This window comes from Nilaparvata lugens, chromosome 11 (assembly GCF_014356525.2).
Source record: "Nilaparvata lugens isolate BPH chromosome 11, ASM1435652v1, whole genome shotgun sequence".
Classification (NCBI taxonomy): domain Eukaryota; kingdom Metazoa; phylum Arthropoda; class Insecta; order Hemiptera; family Delphacidae; genus Nilaparvata; species Nilaparvata lugens.
This window is the reverse complement of record NC_052514.1, coordinates 2,108,465-2,133,096: the sequence shown is the minus strand read 5'-3', so window position 1 is coordinate 2,133,096 and position 24,632 is coordinate 2,108,465. Positions and strand designations below refer to the sequence as shown.

Below are 24,632 nucleotides of genomic sequence, written 5' to 3'. Positions count from 1 at the left end.
ATTGATATTTTAGGATAAGAAATAAGAGAACAAAATTAATGGTTAGTCCTAGTGACTAGTTTATGGGAATAATAAAAAAAAAACTTCCACTATAACGTGGACCTCACTATATATAGAATTTCTGAATTTACACTGTATTACACCAATATGTACACAATCTAGTGAGCAAAGCAACGAAGTCGAGCTAGAAAAGGATAGCACTATCTGCTTTGTCGAATGATAGACAAGGATAGCAGCACCAAAATGTTAATCAAATACTTCCATTATAACTTGGACCTCACTATAGGACCTCACTAATCTATACACTGAGATTCATCTCAGACTATCAGCTTTAGTTCAATGTTTTGAATAATGTATTTTTCGCCACACTGCACAGAAAGCAGCTGTTTTCCAGTCCCTACGTAGATCTGAAAGACATTGTTTGCAAGACGACTCTCGTTTGACGTTAGAACAGGTTTCTTTCCGGCCTAGGCCGGAAAGAGTACCCTTTCCAGCCGCTAACATGGAACTAAGAAAGGTGATAAAAAAACAGCTGATCAAAAAACTTTTCATTATTTGTGTTCGTTATTCAATAATTAAAACATTTATAATAATATCATCTTATTGTCATTTGAAAGAATAAAAAAGAGTATAAACTCATCCTCCCACATAATTGAACATCATCTTTTAGGTTATTTAGACAAATCAGAATAGAAAAAAAAAATACTTGGACAATTTCCTGATATTCAGATTACTTCAGATTTGCTAGAGCTATGACCTCAAACTTTTGGTTTCTGAAGTGCTTAATAAACAATTATTCTCATATATATATATATATATTGTTAATTTTTCTGTGTGGCAAAAATAGCGTTCGCACCATGGGCAAAAATGTTTTTCCGGCTCTCAATCTTTTCCAGTTCTCGGCCTACGGCCTCGGACTTGAAAACCGATTTCGAGCCGGAAAAGTCTCATTTTTGGCCCTAGGTGCGAAATATACTATTTCTTGACGACTCTAAAATAGTATATTTCGCACCTAGGGCCGAAAATGAGACTTTTCCGGCTCGAAATCGGTTTTCAAGTCCGAGGCCGTAGGCCGAGGACTAGAAAAGATTGAGAGCCGGAAAAACATTTTTGCCCGTAGTGCGAACGCTATTTTTCGCCACACAGAAAAATAAACATTATATATATATATATAATAATAATTGTTACCAAGCCCTTCCAAAAGCAGAAGTGGAGGGTCATAGCTCTAGCAAATCTGAGGTAATCTGAATATCAGGAAATTGTCAAAGTATTTTTATTTTTTATTCTGATTTGTCTAAATAACCTAAAAGATTATGTCCAATAGAGTTTGAGTTTATACTTTTTTATTCTTTCAAATGACAATAAGATATTATTATAAATATTTTAATTATTGAATAATAAACACAAATAATGAAAAGTTTTTTGATCAGCTGTTTTAGCACACTTGAAATTTGGCCAATCTGAATGTCAACGTCAACAATGCTTGTTGTCATCGACTTAGGAAGTTTAGGTTAGAAGTTCTATCCTACTCTGAAAATCGAATTTGAATAGTTTATAATATATATCTCATCTGTATTCCATTCATCCAAATAAAATGATAGTATATTATTGCAGAATACTTTATTCAATTCTAGAAGCATAATCTGATTCCGTTTCATAAACTATTTGTAAAAACGTTCAGACCATGGATATTGCCCAAGTAGTTCCAAAATTATCCACCAGGTTTCGTGATAAACGAAGTACTATGAGGTTTGAGGTTAGATTCTATTATACTCTGGAAATTGAATTTGAATAGTTTATAATATCTCATTTGTATTTCATTGATCCAAATAAAATGATAGTTTCTTATTGCAAAATACTTTATTCAATTCTAGAAGCATAAACTGATTCAGTTTCATAAACTATTTTGTAAACACGTTCACATCAAATCAGAATCAGCTGACTTCAAGGTTATTTTACAGCCCTAGGCTGTTATTACAACGCTGTCCTCCTATCTTTCTCCACTAACATTATAACGTGGACCTCTCTCTACATTTTGTCACAGAATACAGAATGCTGTATTCTGTGAAACTGTGATTTTGCATTTGCATTGGTCAATGGGGCCATGTGGACAGAGCCGCAAATGTTTGAATTTTATGATCAGATGCACGTTTCATTATGGCCCTTTAAAATGGAATGGCCCTAGGAAATAAGCCTTCCAAATTGCCCTAGAGAATGGCTCAATAGAATGGCCCTGAAATTGTTATATCACTGGGAAACACATGCTCTTTGCGTAGCTTCAATTTACCAAGTACCGAGATTTGAGGTTTGTGGTGTGGTTATGTGTTATTGTATATTATGTGTGCATGTGTTTCTATTTTATGTGTGTATGTGTTAATTTCGACAAGTAATTGTGTTATTGTATATTATGTGTGCATGTGTTTCTATTTTATGTGTGTATGTGTTAATTTCGACAAGTAATTACATTACATTACATTTATTACATTTATTACATTCCTTAATTACAACATCAAATTAATGATTGGGAGAGAATCAACAGGATAAACCCAAAACTGTTCCTCTCCCTAATTTTGATAAAAATAGTCCAAATGAGGTTATGAAAACACTTTTATAAAGATCACAAAAATTTACAGTCCAAATAAACATTATACTAAAAATTTTGTATATCGGTTGATCAGAAAGAATTGTGGAGTTTGAAATTGTAGTGCTTATTCTACACATACAGGCCAAAGAGTCGTCATTCATGAGGATCATTTTAAAGGTATAGAATAGAATAAAATTGTTATTTTTAGTCTATTAATATCGGGGCATCGAGCTTTGCTCGCTATTTTTATTTATTGATAAACAGAACACAATTCTCTAAAATGATCGTGTTTATATTTTACAGCTGGCTTATGAATTTCAGGGATGCGATTTTTTTGATTCTCCACAGAATCACTCGCTCACTTTTTACTATCCACAGACGTTGAAAGTCTCAGCTGTTTCAGCCAAGGATGAATTATCCTTTTAATGTCGTTCAGTGAGTTTTTCCACGGATGAAACCTAGTGCAGTCGAATTTTCATATCATAAACCTACTATGTTCCAAATTTCGTGAAAATCGTTAGAGGTAATGTTTAAAAAAAATCGTTAATGTTTATAGTTTATCAGAGATTGACAATGGTTTAATAACCGAAACCGGTCTTTCTAATTATCAATAAATCAGTGGTTTTTTGACAATTTCTTAGTCTTTTTCATTCAATCGTTAGAACCATTCTCGAGATCCGATGTACATAAATAACTGGATAACCACATAACCAGATAACCAGATAACCTGATAACCAGATAACCAGATAACCAGATATTCAGATATCCAGATAACCATATACAGAAATTGCTCGCTATAATAGGATAGAATGAAATTAAATGATTATTGACCGAACGAAGTGAGGTCTAAGATTCAAGTCGACGGTTTGGCATTTCTCTTAATGTTCAAATGTTTAAATGTTTATATGTTGCGCATTTACGGAGAAACGCGGTAATAGATTTTCATGAAATTTGACAGGTATGTTCCTTTTTAAATTGCGCGTCGACGTATATACAAGGTTTTTGGAAATTTTGCATCTCAAGGATAATTTTAAAGGAAAGGAGCCTCCTTCATACGCCAATATTAGAGTAAAAATCAGACTATAGAAATATTTATCATAAGTCAGCTGTCGAGTGGGTTATAAATTGCATGTCATGACGCATGCAATTCAATATCTCAATGTACCTTGGTAAAAATCAGCTGCTGTGTGGACTATTAATCGCATGCCTCATTGAATGCAATTTTTATGCACTGTTGAATGATCATAGGTTCTACATGATTCTGAGAGAAGTGATATTCAAAAGAAAAACAAATCTTTGCTATGTTTCCAATTTTATCATATAAGTTAAATTTCCTTTTAATCCTTCAACCCTGAAACTTTTTTAGCACTACTGGGATATCGGGGATGATATTATACATCCAATACTGACGTTGAATTGGAAATTTGAGAAAGTTGCAATTTTACACGATTTGGCAACCCTGTAGTCTAATTTCTTCGGATGGAGTGCCAAGTCTCAACTTGTTTTACACAAACTATAGCTTTTGATGTGAAAATTTTTGATACATTAACCCCAACAGCCATTAGCCGTTTTCACACCGATATCTCGCCGACACGATTTACAGACAGGATTTACTCTGATGGACAGTATAAGAGGAGGCTGTGGTTTATAACTGCGCGAGGTCTACTGTTCACAGAGCTACTAGTAGGTATAGAATAGAATAGAATGATTATTTAGTCTATTATTTAGGAATGTTTTCATTTTGCAATGACTCCAGCTGTTAGTCTAGAACTTAAGAATAAGAATAAGAATAAGAATGCTTTTATTCCTTTGAGCACATAAAAATGGCAATTGGAAACGTCAATACAATATAATACTAATTATAAATTAAAATACATTGGTGAAAATACAACTACTATAAAATAACTTGGAAACACATGTGTAAAATGAAGTGATATTATATAATCATACACAGGGAATAATAGGAAACCATGGTCAGCCTTGTGGAAAATAGAAAAATCGATAAGCTCAATATGGCCATCCTAGACTTAAACTGAGTTGAAATATTAAAGCTTGAAAAAGTTGTCCATTCTCATCTGGAAGAAGTCATCAAAAGAATATAGAGGGTTTTGCAAAAGAATGCCCTCCAGTTCAGATTTAAATCTGTGACTCAGATTATGTGACTTAGTGATTTATTCTGTGACTTAGCTGAATCCCGAGCTCGGAAACCGTCCTTAATATAAGTAGACTTGTGATTCAAATACTTCCAAAAAAATTAGACTCTGATAACTGACAACTCTATTCACTCTACGATCACACTAAATCCACATCTCTCAATATTCATCCAATATCACTCTTATCACCCCGTTCCCCATCCAACACTCGAGGGGGGTCATAAATATGTGCGCGCGCACAATCCCTCGTCCCCCCAGATCATAAACCCCCTTTTTGCCCCCCTCACCCTGGAAGCGAGCCTCTCTGCTATCAGCTGAGTCACAGTTGTGTCTGGCAAGTCCAGCGGTTCGCTTCGAAATCGGTGTAACGTGTATCGGTGTGAACCGGGCTTATTTCGCGGTTTCGAGGACGTGATTTACGTGTAAATCTTACGTGAAAATCTACGAGAAATCTTCGGTTTGGTGTACGTTGGTTATGAGGGAATCCACGTGAAATATTACGAGAATTTCTTCGGAAATATCCCTACGAAAAAAAACGGCTATTTACCTATTTGGGAAATCTTTGGTCTCGTATGCGTGACTTACGTGAAAATCTAGCGTGAAAATCTACGAGAAATATTCAGTTTGGTGTACGTTGGTTAAGTGGGAATTTTCGTGAAAACTTAGGTAAATTTCTTCAAGAAGTTACTTAGAAAGCCGATTAGTTACCTCTGTTGAAATCCGGGGTAGTTTATGAAGGAAATCTAGCAGAAAAGTGGTATAGTGATATGTTGTGTTTTTTGTGAAATCTGTTATTGCAATGGGATGTTTTCTACACGTGATTTGATAAACATCTAAAGGCTACTGATAACCTGAAGTCACAGAGCTCATCGGCCTTCACTCTATGATAACAGGTGGGTGACCTTGAAATTAAATAAAAATCAAGCTTTAGCATGGTTTTCATTAGTAGAGTTAGTGGTAGAGTTCCCTGGGCAAGTAGACTACTAACTATCTTGTGAACTCACCCAATGAAATCGGTCTTGGTAGAGTAGTGTGATGGTAGAGTACTAGTTTTTAGAGTAGAGTGGAGTAGGATTGCACGTGGGATAGTATTCTACCACTTGCCTTCCCACACCACCGCTTCTCACTCTACTCTACCACTACTATGCTAATGAAATTGTCTCAAGCTAGAGGAGACTAGAGTAGAGTAATGTTCCGTATTGACATTTTAAGGTTAGTTCTGTTCACTAGACAACACACTTTACCTTAAATTCTCAATTGTAGTAAATTCTCAATTGACAACACACTTTACACTTACTTTCTCAATTGTAGTGAATGAAATATAATTGATTGTTTCAAACAATAATGATTAGTTGAAAGTACTACAACAGATATACCGGTATCAGCCAGCTATCCTCTAAAGTAGGCAACAGGAAGGCAGAGAATCGGCAACACTGCTCTCCTATCTTTCCCCACTACCATTACAACGTGGACCTCACTCTACAATCCAATTTGACACATTGCTTTGAAAATTGAGCACAGAAATAGTGGTGGAAAGTAAACACAAAATAAAGATTACAAACTCTCTATTTACATTCTACAGTCCTACTTTACACGGCATGAAAGGTGGCATTAGTTTGCATTGTAGAGATTACAGGCGACTGTGTGTTTACTGTTTTAAAACCATAATAAACAAGCAAACTCTTTCACAGCGTGAACGTCTATTTACTGTTTTGAAACTCTGATAAATAAACGGAACCTTTTACACTGAGAAAGACTATTTAGTGATGTTTTGAAACCGTAATAAACAGACGAAACCTTTCTCACCAGGAACGGCTATTTACTGTTTTGAATTCCTGATAAACAAGTGGAGCTTTTCACACCAAAAGCGACTATTTACCGCTTTCATCCTGTTGAGATGCTGTAATCAGGTTATTTGAGTTCAATGTACATTCTCACTTTAACAATGAACTGTTAATCTTTAACTTTGAATAAATATTTGGATCTTTTTCTTTTATTCAGAACACTATTGTCTATATTGAACAGTTTCAATATCAATATCTTATCCTCACAATATAATAGAACACTTCAAATAGAAATTTTTGTATATTTACCTATTATTTAGAATACTAATATATATTTAACATCTCAAATATAAATACTATTTGAACAGTTTGATCCAATTTGGATATTGTTGTTTCAGAATCGATATCTTTGACCCTTTTCAGTACAGATTTGTCACAGGCTTTAAATGAGGTTCACGTTATAATGGCAGTATTTGATTAACATTGATGTTGCTATCCTTGTCTATCATTCCACAAAGTATCTCTACCCCTTTCTGGCTCCTCAATCATTTCCAACAATGTAGAAATAATATAATTGATTAACAAAATATTTGATCTCAATTATGAGAATTCATTATTCAATCATTGGAAAATATATTTTCTTGAGGAATGTATTGTAATATTGATCATTCCAAATAAGAATTAACGGGTTATTTCACATCAGATATACTGGTATCAGCTATCCACTATAGATATAGGAGGCAGTGGCAAGGCTGAGCATCGTCAACGCTGTTCTCCTATTGGATGAAAAAGACTAAGAAATTGTCAAAAACCACATATTTATTGATAGAATAGAATAGAATGACTGCCTTTATTTTATACCTGGGAGGGCGAAGTTAGGGCGCAGTCGGCACTCTCTTGCATAGGCCCGTCTGATACTTAGACCGGTTTCGGTTATTACACCCAAACTGTTTATCAGAGATTGACAATGGTGTAATAACCGAAACCGGTCTTTCTAATTATCAATAAATCTGTGGCTTTTGACAATTTCTAGTCTTTTTCATTCAATATGAATAATTACCACAATATCAACTTCTCAACTACACAAAAACTGTTCTATCTTTCTCCACTGCCTCGAGGACCTCAAAATAGTCAAGTTTCGAAGAATCAATTTATTTTGAAATAGATTGTTTTATGGAATTTGAATAATAGCATAGACACCTCTATGTATTGGAGGTGGCTATGATAATAGACATCACATAGACATCGCATTTGAATAATACACATCATCATTACATATCACTCAATATTCCACATAAATAATACACAATCGTCAGTATCACCTCGTTATTTCCAACAAAATAATACATAGTGTTCGACGAAAACATTGGAAAATCAATCATACTTTTTGGGATCATTAGTTTGACAAGTCCTCACAGTAATTGAGGATGATTCCGGTGAAGAAATTTTACAAATCGTCCACTAACTGTGGGAGAAAATTGAGTAAGAAGTGGGTGAAAATTTGTCTGGTGACAGAACTAACTGGAGCCTTATTACATTATTGACGCCATAACAGTAAGTGACTCAAACAGACGTCAATGTTGACAGAACTCTTCATATCGTTGCTGGAATTTTGATCTACTTCTCTTTACTCCTCTCTCTGTACTACTCTCTTTGCGTTCTCTCTGTCTACTTCTCTTCTGATAATAGTGCACGTGTTCAAAATCATACCGTTTTTCTCCTCCTTTTTTTTATTTTCCTTCTTCTCGCTTTGGTCTCCTATCTCCTTCATTTTCTTCTATCTCCAAACTCCTCAATATTATGAAAAATCTGGTGTGGCGCACTCACACAGCTTTCCTTGCCGTTATGAAAATTGATCACTTGCCGCTAGTGTTCCCGCGCATCTCAAGCCTACTATTCAAAGATCCAAGCCAGCTGCTGACAGGACAATAAGGCTGGAGACACACGAAGTTTGCTATCTCTTCATAGTGAATGATTTAATAGAATCAGCAGTTGCCAACAGTTTTTAATTGAAATAATAACATTTTCTCGAATTTCGAGCTTATTTTCAATTTTAGGTGAAAATGTTACTGGACATTAATTGTAGAGATTTTCATGCTCAATCTTTTCCACTCAAAATTTTTTGTTTAAATTGTATTTGAAGCCTGATAATTGGGAATCTAAAATCAAACTTTGCATAGGTGGGGCGGAGCTCCTGGAATATTTACAGATATGAGCCTTGTGGCAATTGATAGAGCTCATTAATGACTATTTCAGGTATGACTTTAATCGAAAACGTTGGAGCCGTTTTCGAGAAAATCGCGAAAAACCCTGTTTTTGACAACATTTTCGCCATTTCAGCCGCCATCTTGAATCGCATTTGATCGAAATTGTTCGTATCGGATCCTTATAGTGTAAGGACCTTAAGTTCCAAATTTCAAGTCATTCCGTTGAATGGGAGATGAGATATCGTGCACACACACACACACACACACACACCACACACACACACACACACACACACACACACACACACACACACACACACAACACACACACACACACACACACACACACACACCACACACCACACACACACACACCACACACCACACACACACACACACACACACACACACACACACACACACACACACACACACACACACACACACACATACACACACACACACACACACACACACACACACACACCACACACACACACAACACACACACACACACACACACACACACACACACACACACACACACACACACAACACACACACACCACACACACACACACACCACACACACACACACACACACACACACACACACCACACACACACACACACACACATACAGACCAATACCCTAAAACCACTATTTTGGACTCAGGGGACCTTGAAACGTATAGAAATTGGGATACCTTAATTTTTTCGAAAAGCAATACTTTCCTTACCTAGGGCAACGAAAGTAAAAAGTGAGAGAATAGCATTGAATCTGATGTTAGTATGTGAGAGTATTAACAGATTTCAACCAATGTATGAATACCCTCATAAGAACTAATGATATTCTCTTCAATTAATCAGGAACAGAAATCCATTGAAAGACAAAAAACCATCACATTTACTCACTTCACTTTATAATGGCACAGAGAAGAACAGCGTGGCCGTTTCTTTAATAGCCCTATATTGGCCCTTCAATACAGCTGATGCCATGATATAATATCAACTGTTCAGTCTTGTTTAAAATGGTCAATTCTATTTTATTCATCAAGAACATATATTTTGCAATGATTGAATAATGAATTTTCATAATGGAGAATGAATATTTCGTTAGTTATGTTTCTAAATTGTTGGAAAACGATCTGGCAACGTAGCAGAGCTAGAAAAGGGTAGCGCTATCGGCTTTGTCGAATGATAGACAAGAATTTCAACCGCGACAAAAATACCGGAATTTCAACCGGTCACAAAGCTTGAAAGTTGAAAGTTCTTCAAAATAATTTGACAGTATTTTTTTTTCTTTTGTACCGTACCAATATCAATCGAATACTGTCATTATAACGTGGACCTCACTTCACCAACTTACTCACAAGATTCCAAGCATTCGAATGACTCACCATCTCTAATGACTTTAGAAATATATTTATTGAAGCGTTTAGTAACAGATTGGGACAGTTTTTATAGCATACTACATTATAAACTATACTGTATAGACTAGATGAAGCAACTAATTTAAAACATCTTGAGGAAAGCTGACCATTTTACGAGCTCATTAACTGTGATATATTGGTGTGATGACATTTCAACCAGACCCAAGTCAAGCACAAAATTGAAATACATTTATTTTGTCAACGAAAGCCACTGAAAAAATCCTCAAAACTACCAGAGCCGTTTGAAAAATTCGGTTTCTTTCATGTTGGTTATCATCGTAATTCCGTAGCTTGGGTTTTGTAATTAATTAGGGTTTGGAATTGACGATATGGGAGATTCAAACTGTCATCTGGAAGTCGAGGTTATTTTCAGTTTTTTGTGGAATATTCTGGAAACATCCTCAGTGATAATAAAGCATAGAAGCTAGATTCAAAGTGGAATCACGGGTTCACAAATTTCAAAATCTTGAAGCTCAAAAGCTTTATTGTTGTTATATTTTAGAAACACCCACAAGCATAATAAAGCCCTTAAAGAAGGAAGCTATATTTAAAGTGGCATTAACGGTTCACAAAGTATGAAAGTTGAAAGATCTTTATAATAATTTGGTCAGTATTTTTCTTTAGAAAGTTTCAACGGTTAAATCAACGGTTGACGTATTTCAAAATCTTGAAGCTTTATTGTTGTTAAATTTTGGGAACACCCACAAGGATATTAAGGCACAGAGGGACAGAAACTATATTCAAAGTCGCATTAACGGTCCACAAAGTTTGAAAGTTGGGAGTTTTTCTTAATAATTTGACAGTATTTTTTGTAGCAAGCTTCAACGGTTGACAAATTTCAAAATTTTGAAGCTTTACTGTTGTTATATTTTGGAAACACCCACAAGGATAATAAAGCACTGGAGGAAGGAAGCTATACTTGAAGTTTCATTAACGGTCCACAAAGTTCGTGAGTTGAAAGTACTTCATAATAAGTTGACAGTATTTTTTGTAGCAAGTTTCAACAGTTGACAAATTTCAAAATCTTGAAGCTGTACTATTGTTGTATTTTGGAAAAACCCACAAGGATATTAGGCACTGAAGGACAGAAGCTTTATTCAAAGTCAAATTGATGAGACACAAGGTTTCAAATTTGAAAGGTCTACCAATAAGTTTTTTGTGTCTAGCTCTTTAGGATCTAATAAAAACAATATAATGAAAAAACAAATTGAAAATGAAAGTGGTTGACAATTTCAATTTGAGTTTTCATCTTTATGGACTGCCTGTCGGCTTCTATAGGTTCAGATAACTCAGGGGTTTTTCGTTTCTCCTACTTAATATTTCAAATCCTTGACAGTTTCGTTGAGTTTCCGAATATCTATGAACTTCAAGATCTACCAATATTTAAAGACAAATACCCTTACTCAACTATCAGTTATACGCTTTGAAGATACTTCTTGGAGTCCTCTAAGAATTGAGGGTTTGATTAGTTATTGGTTTTTCCATCATCAAATAATTCACGCACAAGCCTAGCGCTCATTTAGGGCATCATCCTCAAAAGAAAGTCCCAGCCTTATTGAATTGTAGTTTCGCAATAATACAACTCAACACAATTTTGAAATCAGCCATAGATTCATTCATTTTTATATATTCACGATTCACATAAGTCAGTGCTTGATTTATAACATGATTATCTCAAAACGTCACTGTTGTTTCTCTCCCAAATTTTTATACTCAAATTACCTATGTTTCTGGTTCTCTTAATCATTAGAAAAATTTACAGGGAGGAATTATTCAGAGTATTAGAGGCTACCTCCAATATTATTTGCATCCTGCAATCAAATAATAAGTTTCTCAAATTTTTGGACTCTAAAAAATTACAACGTTCTTTCAAGATCATTTTTGAGGCGTATCATAAATTATTGTCGGCATGTGTGAAGCCCTCTGTAATTTCTCACAGTTTAGATAACACTTGAACTTTCCAGTCAATGATAACGATAGAAGACTGAGAAAAGGTCGTTAAAGTGACGTTCTATGAGTGATTACAGATCATAATTTAATTTATTGATTCGTAAATTTATGACTCTGGTTACTTTATGACTCAATATTCATGAATTAGGTTCTAGAAATGAACAGAGAATAGGGAATGTAATTAACTGTTTTGTTTTGCTTTACTAAATTCCAATCAAATATGCTGATAGTGAATGTTTTTGTGATTTTTCTGGCTTCAAATTTATAAAGTTTTTTAATATTTTTCAATTTATTAATGCATTTTCAAGTGTAATAATAATTTGTTTCATCTTTCTGATCAACCGAGATACAAAATTTCTAGTATAATGTATATTTGGACTGTAAATTTCTGTGAACTTTAAAAAAGTGTTTTCATAACCTCATTTGGACTATTTTTATCAAAATTAGGGAGAGGAACAGTTTTGGGTTTATCCTGTTGATTCTCTCCCAATCATTAATTTGATGTTGTGATTAAGGAATGTAATGAATAATGAATAAACCATAATATACTCTCTGGAAATTAATAATAATACAGGGATTATGTGTTTCTTTTTTGCTCCATGATTTTGATTGCCATGTTTAAAACACAGATAACTCTTATTAAATAAATTAAACTCTGGTGAATTTAGAATTTTTATATCTCTGGAATTCATCTTCCAAACTTTGTTAAATATCTCATAATAATTATTAGAACAGATACCTAGTATGTTACTAAGGGCCGTTTGCACAATATGACAGTTTAAACTAAATTTCATTTTAAACTGGATTAAATCCGTATCAAGTCTAGTTTGTTATAATGTGTTTCATTTTGAGCTTAAGCCACCAGCTTATTATATCGAGTTTAAGCTTTGACTGTGCAAACGGCCCATGGTGTTACAGTGTTTGAAACAACACATTCAAAAATCTTTACTCAATTTTTCAATAATTTCAGTGTTGATTTCTTGTCTATTTTTAGTGGTTATACTCCAATGTCTGTGAAAATTAATTTGAAAATCAACTGCGTGCCTTACATAATTGACTACAATTAATCAATTTTGTGAATTTGAAAAGTTACCGATGTGGAACATAGGTCCTGGAGCCATAATTCATGATTGTACAGTAGAAACATTTCAATGACGTTCAATTGTATTCTCTTTATTTTATTTTTATTTTATTTATTCATAGACAATAGATACAATGCAGGTAAAAACAACAGGCCCAAAACTGCTTTAAACCTTAATTTGGAATACACGGTCTAGAGGTTATGTAAATAATAACTTAATTCACACACTATTTTGAGTCCAAAAAATGTATGTATTACAATAATTTTGGATTTAACAGATTATTAATTTCAAAATACAAATCCAAACCAAAATATTCCTTCACAATCACAAAAAATATTAACAATTTCACTTAAATCCACAAATTATACGCATGTAAAAATTCTAAACATGTTAAAATTATTATTAGAATTTAAATTTTGTGAATCTTCCTTTTCAGCTTACAATGATTAACTTTACATAGATGATACACAAGCTTTTAGTGGAAGTTTGATAAGCTGATTCCGAAATCCATTTCATTCAAAAATCCAGCTTGTAACGTTTATCAATGTGATTCATACTTTTTACAACCGTTTACTACCTCACATTATTATCTTTATGACCTTTTACTGCTCTTTATAGAGGATATTGAACTCATATGAGAGGAAAATGTGAGATTATCAAATAATATGCAAACATCATGCGAATACGTCGAATTATGCTATCTTTCCGTTAGCTACATTTTATGGTATTTGCTTACAAGAGATAATGAAACTGTGCTATAGTGAGGTCCACGTTATAATGGCAGTGGAGAAAGACAGTAGATCAACGTTGCCGATCCTCTGTCTTGTCTTGTTTCTAGACGGTAGCTGATACAGGTTTATTGATGTAATATTAACTGTCTATTCTCATTTGAAATAATAGATTATATTTTAACAAGCAATAAATTATATTTTTCAATAGAATCATAATGAATTTTCATAATTAGGATGAAATATATTGTTAATTAATTATTAATATTGTACATTGTTAAAAGACGATCTGGCAACAGAGCAAAGCGAGAAAGAGATAGCGCTATCCGCTTTGTTGTATCATAGACAAGGATAGCAATACCATTGCTAATCAAACACTGCCATTATAACGTGGACCTCACTATAGGGATAAAACGATAGCATTTCTGCTTCTATCAATATTTTATGAACTAGGAATTGTTTGTCTATCAATGCATTTCAATATATTTTATTTACAAGCAGAGCATTACCAGAGATCACTACTTCAAAATAACAGTCATCGTCTCGAATTTTCAAATGCCGTCCTGATATCTTGTTCATTAGCAATAAATTACCGTTAAATTTCAAATATTTCAAGCAATATTTGCTTGATAGCACTGATACTAGGGTTTGTATCGGATAAAACTTGAAAAAATACCCAAAACCTTTAAACGTCTGATTTTCTACAAAAATTGTAATTTCTCTCTAAATTTACAGTCTCATAATAATACATTTCCATTTAATTTAAATTATTTCAAGCATTATTCCCTTGAATGATTCGATTAAAAGTTTCAATAAATTACCGTTAAATTTCAAATAATATCAAGCAATATTCCCTTGATAGCACCAATGTTTGAATCAGATAAAACTTGAAAAAATACCCAACCTTCAAACTTCTGATTTTTTACAAAATTTGTAAATTCTCTCCAAATATTCAGTCTGATATTGATACATTACCGTTAAATTTCAATTATTTCAAGCATAATTTCCTGATAGATTCGAGTAAAAGTTGCAAAAAACTCGTGCCTCCTGTGAGGATCGAACTCACGACCGCTGGTTTACAAGACCAGCGCTCTGCCACTGAGCTAAAGAGGCGTACGTTTGAACCCTTGCTCAATTGCTGGTCTTGAATGTGGGGCTGCTCTACTAATAAAATTACTTAGAAAGACCGTTAGAAAACATTTGAATTTGAATCAACGCAAATTGCCTACCAGCACATGAAGGACTTTCTGCGTGTTAACTCCCAAATAGCCTCATACTAAGAATAGATGGAAAAATTGTAGTAATTGCATGCAATATGCAATGAATTCTTCAGCTGACTAAAAATCACAACAAATTTCTTTCTTATGAACTTTCAATGTTAATTTTATATCCTAAAAAAGGACGGAGGAGTGAGTCAAATTTGATGTACATCGTATTTGATTTCTGGACTGAAAAGTGGACTCAAATTAATTCAAGTGGATAGCATAACCCATAATTTTTCTTAACTCTACCTTCATTGTATTATCATTCATTCCATCATCATCACCTAGGCTTAAAATACTTCTAGAAAGTCGCCTTTGTAAAATAATAAATAAATAATAAATACTTGACCTGTGAAAAGGTTCGAAGAATATACGTTAATACGTTTTTAAAATTTGAAGCAGATTGATAAATTTTTCCTAAAGTTTTTGTAGAACATAGAAGCAGACAGACATCGAATTTAGCCTTCAATGAGTCGAAAGTGAGAAGTCGCTACCGCTCGTTCAATAACATTTCAGAATCAGAAATATTTTTACAAATTTATTTTGTCATTCAAGTATTTAATAATAATGGAAGATGAAAGATGGTAGAATGATTTATTACCTTATAACTTATTAGTTATTAAGCTATTAAGTTATTAACTTATTAGTTATTATAACTTATGAGCTAATATAACTTCCACAACTTCTCAGATAATCAATATTTTTAGTATTTCTCATGAATAAGATTGATAGCAATTCCCAATGTTTCTATTTTCCCTTGTATCATTATTTATTCAATTATTTAGAATAACACAACTCAATTTATAATTTTAGAATCTCACGGATTAATACACTATTTCAGTCATCTCTCCCCACATTATTAAATTTGTCATCAAGCAATAAACATTATTTCCTGTAGAATACAAACATCTGCCTATAAACACATCAAATTTTAGTAGAAAATAATTTTTGCTAAAGTGTGGTCCACGTTATAATGGCAGTGGAGAAAGATAGGAGAACAACGTTGCCGATCCTCTGTCTTGACAATGCTTTCTATAGACGGTAGCTGATACAGGTTTATTGATGTGATATCACTTTTTGTGTAGTAGAGAAGTTGATATTGTGGTGATTATTCATATTAAATGAAAATAAAGAAATTGTCAAAAATCTCAGATTTATTGGCGAGTTGGCCACAGTCATGGTGAGTCTGTTGCTTAAGCCTCCATTTTGTGACACCGTTAAGTGGGAGGAGGCTTTTCTAGCTGGGCCAATGGCAGGCATTCATGCCCTTGACCAATAGCAGTGACAATTTGATAATTTCTTAGTATTTTTATTTGATATTTGATGTGATATCAACTGTTCATTCTCGTTTGAAATAATGAATTATATTTTATCAAGCAATAAATAATTATATTTTCGATAAAATTTTCAAAATTAAGATGAAATAGTTTGTTACTTAATTATCAATTCTATATTGTTGAGAGACCACCTGGTAGTATTAGTTAGTATTTTTATTTAACATTCGATGTAATATCAACTGTACATTCTCGTTTGAAATAATCAATTATATTTTATCAAGCAATAAATTATATTTTCGATAAAATTTTCAAAATTATGATAAAATATTTTGTTAATTAATTAATAATTCTAGATTGTTAAGACTACCTGGCAACAGAGCAAATCGAGAAAGAGATAGCGCTATCAGTTTTGTTGAATGATAGACAAGGATAGCAATTCCATTGCTAATCAAACACTGCCATTATAACGTGGACTTCACTATATCCATAAATTCATCACATTTTAGTAGAAGATGATTTTTGCTAGAGAACAAATTTCCTGTGAAACAGTGATAATACGGACTTGATGTGGAGTTAAAATGGAAGTTTATCGCAACTCCTTATCAGGTGGACAATTTGAGGTAATAAGCCGTGAAATATATGCTAGATCATGATCGCCAGGTGGTCTTTCACAGTATATTATATGCCAAATTATATGTTGAAGCATATAATATATGCTACATTATAGGATGCATGTTGCATATGCATAAGTTACTGGACAGGAGTATATTTTGTATACATTAGATAATTTGGACTTGATGTTATTACTATATGGAGAGTAGCCTGTCAACAGCTGGAGTCACTGGATTCTCTTTCTTCTTTTAGTTCTTCTTCCTATCTTTTTCTCTTCTCTCTGATACGATTTTCTTAATTCTTCTTCACTTCATTGTTATCCGTCCCTCTCTTTTCATTCATTATCTCCCCTCCTTTGGTAGAGAGTATAGTGGGGAGGATATTTTTAATATTCTTTCCGAAGAATGGACATTGATAAGTCCAAAGCTCCGCCAATTTATGTGGATGCATAACAATATAATTATCTATAGTTATTATATTACAAATTACTTTTTCATATCAAATACAGTTCAATAATTATTTTCTTAGTCTATATTATGTAAATTCATCTATAAATTTGCTGTATTGTAAGCTATTGCATATAAGTGTATAAGCTAGTATATATTGTAATCTACATAAATAAAGTACTCAATCAATCAATCAATCAATCACTCCTCTTTTATCTCAAAGCTCTTTCAAATTAGGTTCTAACAATATTGTTATTCAACTCACTACAATTAACGAGCTTACTCGTTTCCTTATTAATATGAGCATAGAATAAACAATTAATAATATACAGGACAGTGGATTGCCTGTACATAATATACCTGTACAGTAGATTGCTATTTCTATTTTATAAGCCAACCACCTATTATTATCTAATTGTTCAATTTTTTCTCACATTTTCTCTCAAATCTTCCTTTAATTTGGAATTCTTGAAAATTCTAGAAAATCTCTTTTACATATATCACTCTCCTCCCACAATATCATAATAATTATAGTGAGTTTCACCTTGTAATGGCAGAGTTTATTTAGCAATGGTATTGCTATCCTTGTCTATCATTCAACAAAGAGGTTAGCGCTATCTCATTCTCGCTTTGCTCTGTGGACGAAGCGGCTTTCAATAATGTAGAATTAATAATTAATTAACAAAATATCCTATCTTAATTATGAAAATCCATTATTACATTATTGAGAAATATGATTTCTTGTTTGATAAAATATAGTTGATTATTTTAAACGAGGAAGAACAGTTAATATTTCATCAATAAACCTGTATCAACTACCGACTATAGAAGGCATTGACGAGACAGAGGTTCGGTATCGTTGTTCCATCTTTCTTCACAGCCATTATAACGTGGACCTCGCTTTAGTTATTCCTAAATGATAACTTTTCTTTTCAGCTTCATTCTCTTTCTCTCTCTATGTATTACCTTCTTCAACCAACCTCTTCTTGAATACTATACTTATGTCCCCTAGTACATGCTATTTCTTTGGCTTTTTCTTAATCCTTATTAATGTATATAACCATGTTTTCACTATATCCTCCCTCATTTTGTGATAATGATTATAACAGAAAAGATTTCCTAGAAAAAAAAATTAAACAGCTAAGACGGAGTATAGTATTCTTTTACAATTTTAACTTTGTTATTAATGCCAATTATAAGTACAAAAAAATTGAAAATCATAGTAGAATCATTTAAATTTTCTTTTTTATTGTTTTTTACAGTAGACTACAGTTACACAGTAGCAACCCCAACCCTAAGAAAAAACACTTTAAAGCCCACAAACACCTCCACAACCCTCTTAAAAAGCAAAAACCCCGAAATCCTCTCATGAATTGCAAATATTGAATCTAACCCAGAACCCGCCAACGTAAAGTATAACAATAACCACTACAGAGATGTGGTAAAAGCCATGTAAATAATTTTATTAATACAAGAAACCCAGGAAGCTGGCAAACTTCTTTTATAACATTTTCTTCCCCCTTCTTCTTCTTCATCACCTTCTCCTTCTTCTTCTTCTTCTCCTTCTCCATCCTCTCCTCCCTTTTCTTCACGTTCTTTTTCTGTCCTTGTCTCCTTTCCAGTTTCTAGTGCCGTTTCAAATCTTTCCTCCCCAATAATGTTTATCCTCTTCTTTACCACTCTTCTTCTTCTTCTTTTTCTTCTTCTTCTCCTCCCATCTTCTTCTTCTCCTGTGAACCGTCTTCTTCCACTTCTTCTTCTCCTTCCTTACACCCACCTCATCCTCTTCCTTCTTCTACTCCTTCTTCACCATCACACGTCTATTCTTTCCACTTCTCCGGATCTATCGCTCCCCTTTTTTTACACAATTCGTACATCAAGTCCATTCTTCAACTTCTGTACTCTCCTCTCTTTCTCACATTCCCTTTCATTCTATTCTGCCACGTGCCGACTTGTCACCTGTCTACCTGACATCTTTCTTCTTCTTCATCTCCCTTGTCATCTTGATCTTTTTTCGTCTACTCACTTACAATTTCCTTTCTGATGTGAATTTAAGATAAACCTATCACATGAGCTGTGACAATGTGCCATGTTTCTGACATAATATTATTATATTGGATGAAATATAAATGAACCTTTTTACAGCATCATGACTGAATTTTAAAAATTGTTACTTCGTGATATTCCTATACTTCAATCAAATTTTGCATTTCAATTTTGTGAGTCTATATTTTTAAGTTCTTCATTGTGGAATGAGTCCTGTCCTTATAATCATTGAACAAGTCATGACATGAAAAATTGAGGAGTGAGGGAAATGGCGGTTATAACAGTCACGAAATGGCGTTGATGACAATCTGATGTCACAGCTCAGCCAATGGGAGAGCAACTAGAGAAAGTTCTCAAAGAAAGAGGGAGGAGTCAGTCTAAATCAAGTGTAGCTGTCAGCCAATCACAGACAAGCTCTATTATGGAAGCAGTTAACTAACTGCTGAAATATTATCACTGTATAATAATTATTATTTCAAACATAACTGTTTACTACAATGTAATGACTACTGTATTGTTCATTCAATATACTGTATTCTATTCAATGAATAAATAAATAAAAAAGTAGTATCTTACATAACAAGGATGGAGAGGGGCCTTTTGCAGGCGAGAATTATGTTCCTAGTCGAGGTGTAGCATTGCACTGCAAAATACATTCACGTCCAAGGAACGTTCCCTTTTCTTGTCATAATAATCTAAAGAAGAATGATTGAGAAATAGAAAACATTACCTGCTTGGGCTGACGTTACTACATGCATTCTATAAACATAACCTAGTTTACAAATTCCGAATCAGGAAGTTGACAAAACTTCCACCTGGAGCGCTGAAAGTGGATTTTTGTAGCAGTTTTGCTGTCCCTATTTCGGAACTAGGAAACATACTCGATTGTAAAGAAAACATATGGTTTCATTACAGTGGAGTATGCTGTAATGAGAATCATATGTTTTTTGTTGTGTAAAAAGCTGTTAACCGGATTGATTCCATGCATGGAAAACAGCGTAATTGAATGATTATGATAAAAATAAATAAACAGCAGTCCTTCGTTTCATTTATATAGCTTTCATCTGATGATTGAAATAATTACTAGGCTATAGAGTAACAATAATTATTTTTTATCTTTTCGCTAATTGAAAGAATAAGACTTTCATATTGTCAATACCACTTTTATTTTTGACAATATCAAAGTCTTATTCTTTCAATTATGGAAAAATACCACAACATCTCATACCATACAATCAAATTTTCGCTAATTATTTTAGTAAATCACATCATTCTCTCTCTCTCTTTCTCATCTTCCCACATTTAATGTATTGTAATTCTGTTCTTAACGATATGCAAGTCACTCTGAATGATAAACTACAGCGTTGCCAAAATTATTGTCTACGTTTCGTCTACTCTCTCCAACGCCATGATCATATCACCCCAGCCCACATTGCTAGTTCAACATTAAAGCTTCCCAATCAAAGGCTTTTTCGAATAGTCAAGCTTGTTAGAGATATCTTGAAATACGGTAATCCGAACTATTTTAAAGATGATTTCAAATTTGTCTCTGAAGGTAGGAGGATAGATGCTTCACATTCTAGAACCGGAGAAAGTACTTTAAGGATACCCAATCATCGAACTACTATTTTCACAAAATCCTTCTTAGTCAGTGCCTGTCGTGCATGGAATGCACTTCCTGTTTCTATCAGGTCCATCGAGAGCTGAGCGAGCTTCATCCTGACTTTAAAAAAACATCTTTTGGAACAAATGACTGAAACTGTCCGGCCCTAGAACGATCACATGCCAACCATCCCCCACCCATCCACAAATACAAACCTTTAAACCTGCTATAGAACGAATTGTATATATATATATATATATATATATATATATATATATATATATATATATATTATATAAACTCATTTTATTTCAATTATCCACTGCATACTGCTGTATATTACTGAAAGTTGATTACCCTGATCTACTTTCAGCCTACTTAATTTTATTAATCAATTATTTGATCTTATCTACCTATATAATTATTTTACTTTATCAATTTTGTGTTTTTTTTCTCTCAAATATTCATATTGATTAAAACTTTCACAATATTTCCATTAATAAATAAATCCTTAGTTTAAATAATGAAATTAAAGTTTTGGTAGAGAGTTAGTGGGGTGGATATTTTTAATATTCTTTCCGAAGAATGGACATTGATATGTCCAAAGCTCCGCCAATTTATGTAGATGCATAACAATATAATTATTATCTATAGTTATCATATTACAAAATGCTTTTTCATATCATATACAGTTCAATAATTATTTTCTTAGTCCATATCATATAAATTCATCTATGATTTTGCTGTATTGTAAGCTATTGTATATAAGTGTATAAGACAGTATATATTGTAATCTACATAAATAAAGTACTCAATCAATCAATCAATCAATCTTCCGACCCATTTCATCATATTATTCTCTCATCTCTCCTGAATTTCTCAAGGTTTTCAATTTATTGTATTCTCTGCAGTTATTTTGCTCTATCTTTTCATGCTTTCATCGTTCTCTCTCACCCACTGTTTCTCCACTTTTCTTCCTTTCCTAACTACATTATATTATCAGAAGTTTTCACTCAATCACACATTGTAATCATTGTAATATATATTGTAATCTACTCATCAATCAATCAATCAATCTTCCGACCCATTTCATCATATTATTCTCTCATCTCTCCTGAATTTCTCAAGGTTTTCAATTTATTGTATTCTCTGCAGTTATTTTGCTCTATCTTTTCATGCTTTCATCGTTCTCTCTCACCCACTGTTTCTCCACTTTTCTTCCTTTCCTAACTACATTATATTATCAGAAGTTTTCACTCAATCACACATTGTAATCATTGTAATATATATTGTAATCTACTCAATCAATCAATCAATCTGTCGTGTTCACAAACTGAAGAGAATCTTATTCACCTCCAGAAAAACGGAGAAGAATACAAGAAGTGGAGAGAGAGGAAGACAGAAATAGAAGATGCGAAGTAGAAAGACAAAAAGAGAGTAAGTAATTGAAGTAAGTTAAGGAGTCATCCTCGTTGCGGTAAATAAATCACAAGGGTGTTTCAATTTGTGTGCGTCATGCGTCAACTTATAAGAGTGATATTCTCATGTGTGTTCATGTTCATTCCTGCGCTCTCTAATTGTTCGTAGAAATTTGTTCGAGCAAACGACGTGGGAGGAGAATAAGAAAAGCTATAGTGAGTTTCACGTTATAATGACAGTGTATAAAGATAGGAGAACAACGTTGCCGATCCTCTGTCTTGTCAATGCCTGTAGCTGATACAGGTTCATTGATGTAATAACTGTTCACTCTCATAAAAAATAATCATCTATTTCTAATCCTCAAAACAAGGAGAAGAGAAGAAGAATAAGGGACGAATGAGGAATGTAAAAAGGAGAACAAAAATCAAAAAGAGAAGCAAGAGATGCTTGTGAAGGAAAGGAAAGAGAGAATTCCAAGAAAACATTTGAACACGTTCCCTAGACAGAAGTGACAGCTAAGCAGTTAAAATGTTTGAAATTTGGAACGGAAATCATGCTTTCTGCCTTCTGTTGCATATGTGGTATGTGAGGGTGTAATTTGGTTTAGTACTCACATGTCAATTTTGTCTTGAGTGGAGTCTAAATGTAGGAGAAGTGAAATGTTCGTATGTTGTTATTGAATGGGAAAAACTAAGAAATTGTCAAAAACCACAGATTTATTTATACTCAGAAAGACCGGTTTCGGTTATTACACCATTGTCAATCTCTGTTAAACTGATCGATTCTATTCAATATGAATAAATACCACAATATCAACTACACAAGAAGGAATTTGTTATCTACTTTAATATAATAAAGTAGAGAATTGATTTATGAACGTAGGGGATAGGAAATTCACGAATGACGCATCATCACGTCTCAACTACTCAACTGATTAACTTGGAATTTTTCATATAGATTCCTTATTAACCGAGGATGCTTATAGATCTATTTCAAATACTCCAAGATTCCAAGTTCCTAGTTCTCTCGATCTCGGATACACCAAGGTCATATCAGAGTTTCAATACAACTGGAACTCGAGCTTTTGCTTAGGAGACTAACTCCAAACCACAGAAAACAGCATAGTATTCTGTGCATCAAACCAACAGTATTCCTCAAAATACCTCTAAAGCCAATTCCACATTTCAGTGTTCTACCGCTATTCGTTATGATAAAAGCATCTGGAGTCATTGATTCAACCCTACCAAATAGGGTCTATGAAGCTTGTCCCGTCAAATACCAAATAGTAAATTTTACCATTTGGATAATATGTCCCAATAAAAAAATCTGGTGTGGCGCACATGAAAGTTGTGTTTCCTTGCCGTTATGAAAATTTGACATCTGACGCTAGTGTTCCCGCGCATCTCAAGTCCACTATTCAAAGATCCAAGCCAGCTGGTGACAGGACAATAAGGCTGGAGACACACGAAGTATGATTTAATAGAATCAACAGTTGCCAACAGTTAGTAATTGAAATAATAACATTTTCTATAACTTCGAGCTTATTTTAAATTTCAGGTGAAAATGTTACTGAACATTAATTGAAGAGATTTTCATGCTCAACCTTTCCACTTGGAGTTTTGTGTTTAAATTGTATCTAAAGCCTGATAAAGCCTGGAAATCTAAATTCAACTTTGCATAGATGGGGCGGAGCTCCTGAAAGTTTTACAGATATGGGACTTGATAGAGCTCATCAATGGCTATTTTGGGTATAAATTTGATCAAAATCGTTGGAGCCGTTTTCGAAAAAATCGTTAAAAACCCTGTTTTTGACAACATTTTCACCTTTTTTTCCGCCATCTTGAATTGCATCAGATCGAAATTGTTCGTGTCGGATCCTCATATTGTAAGGACTTTAAGTTCCAAATTTCAAGTCATTCCGTTAATTGGGAGATGAGATATCGTGTACACAGACGCACATACACTAATACACACACACACACACACACACACACACACACACATACAGACCAATACCCAAAAACCACTTTTTTGGACTCAGGGGAC

General features: G+C 33.5%; 1 non-coding gene across 1 annotated transcript; it reads right to left on the bottom strand.

The window, feature by feature from the left end:
- Positions 1-14,962: 14,962 nt before the first annotated feature.
- Trnat-ugu lies at positions 14,963-15,034 on the bottom strand. The gene has a single exon. It is a non-coding gene; the product is annotated as a tRNA-Thr (tRNA).
- Between the last annotated feature and the right edge of the window lie 9,598 nt (positions 15,035-24,632).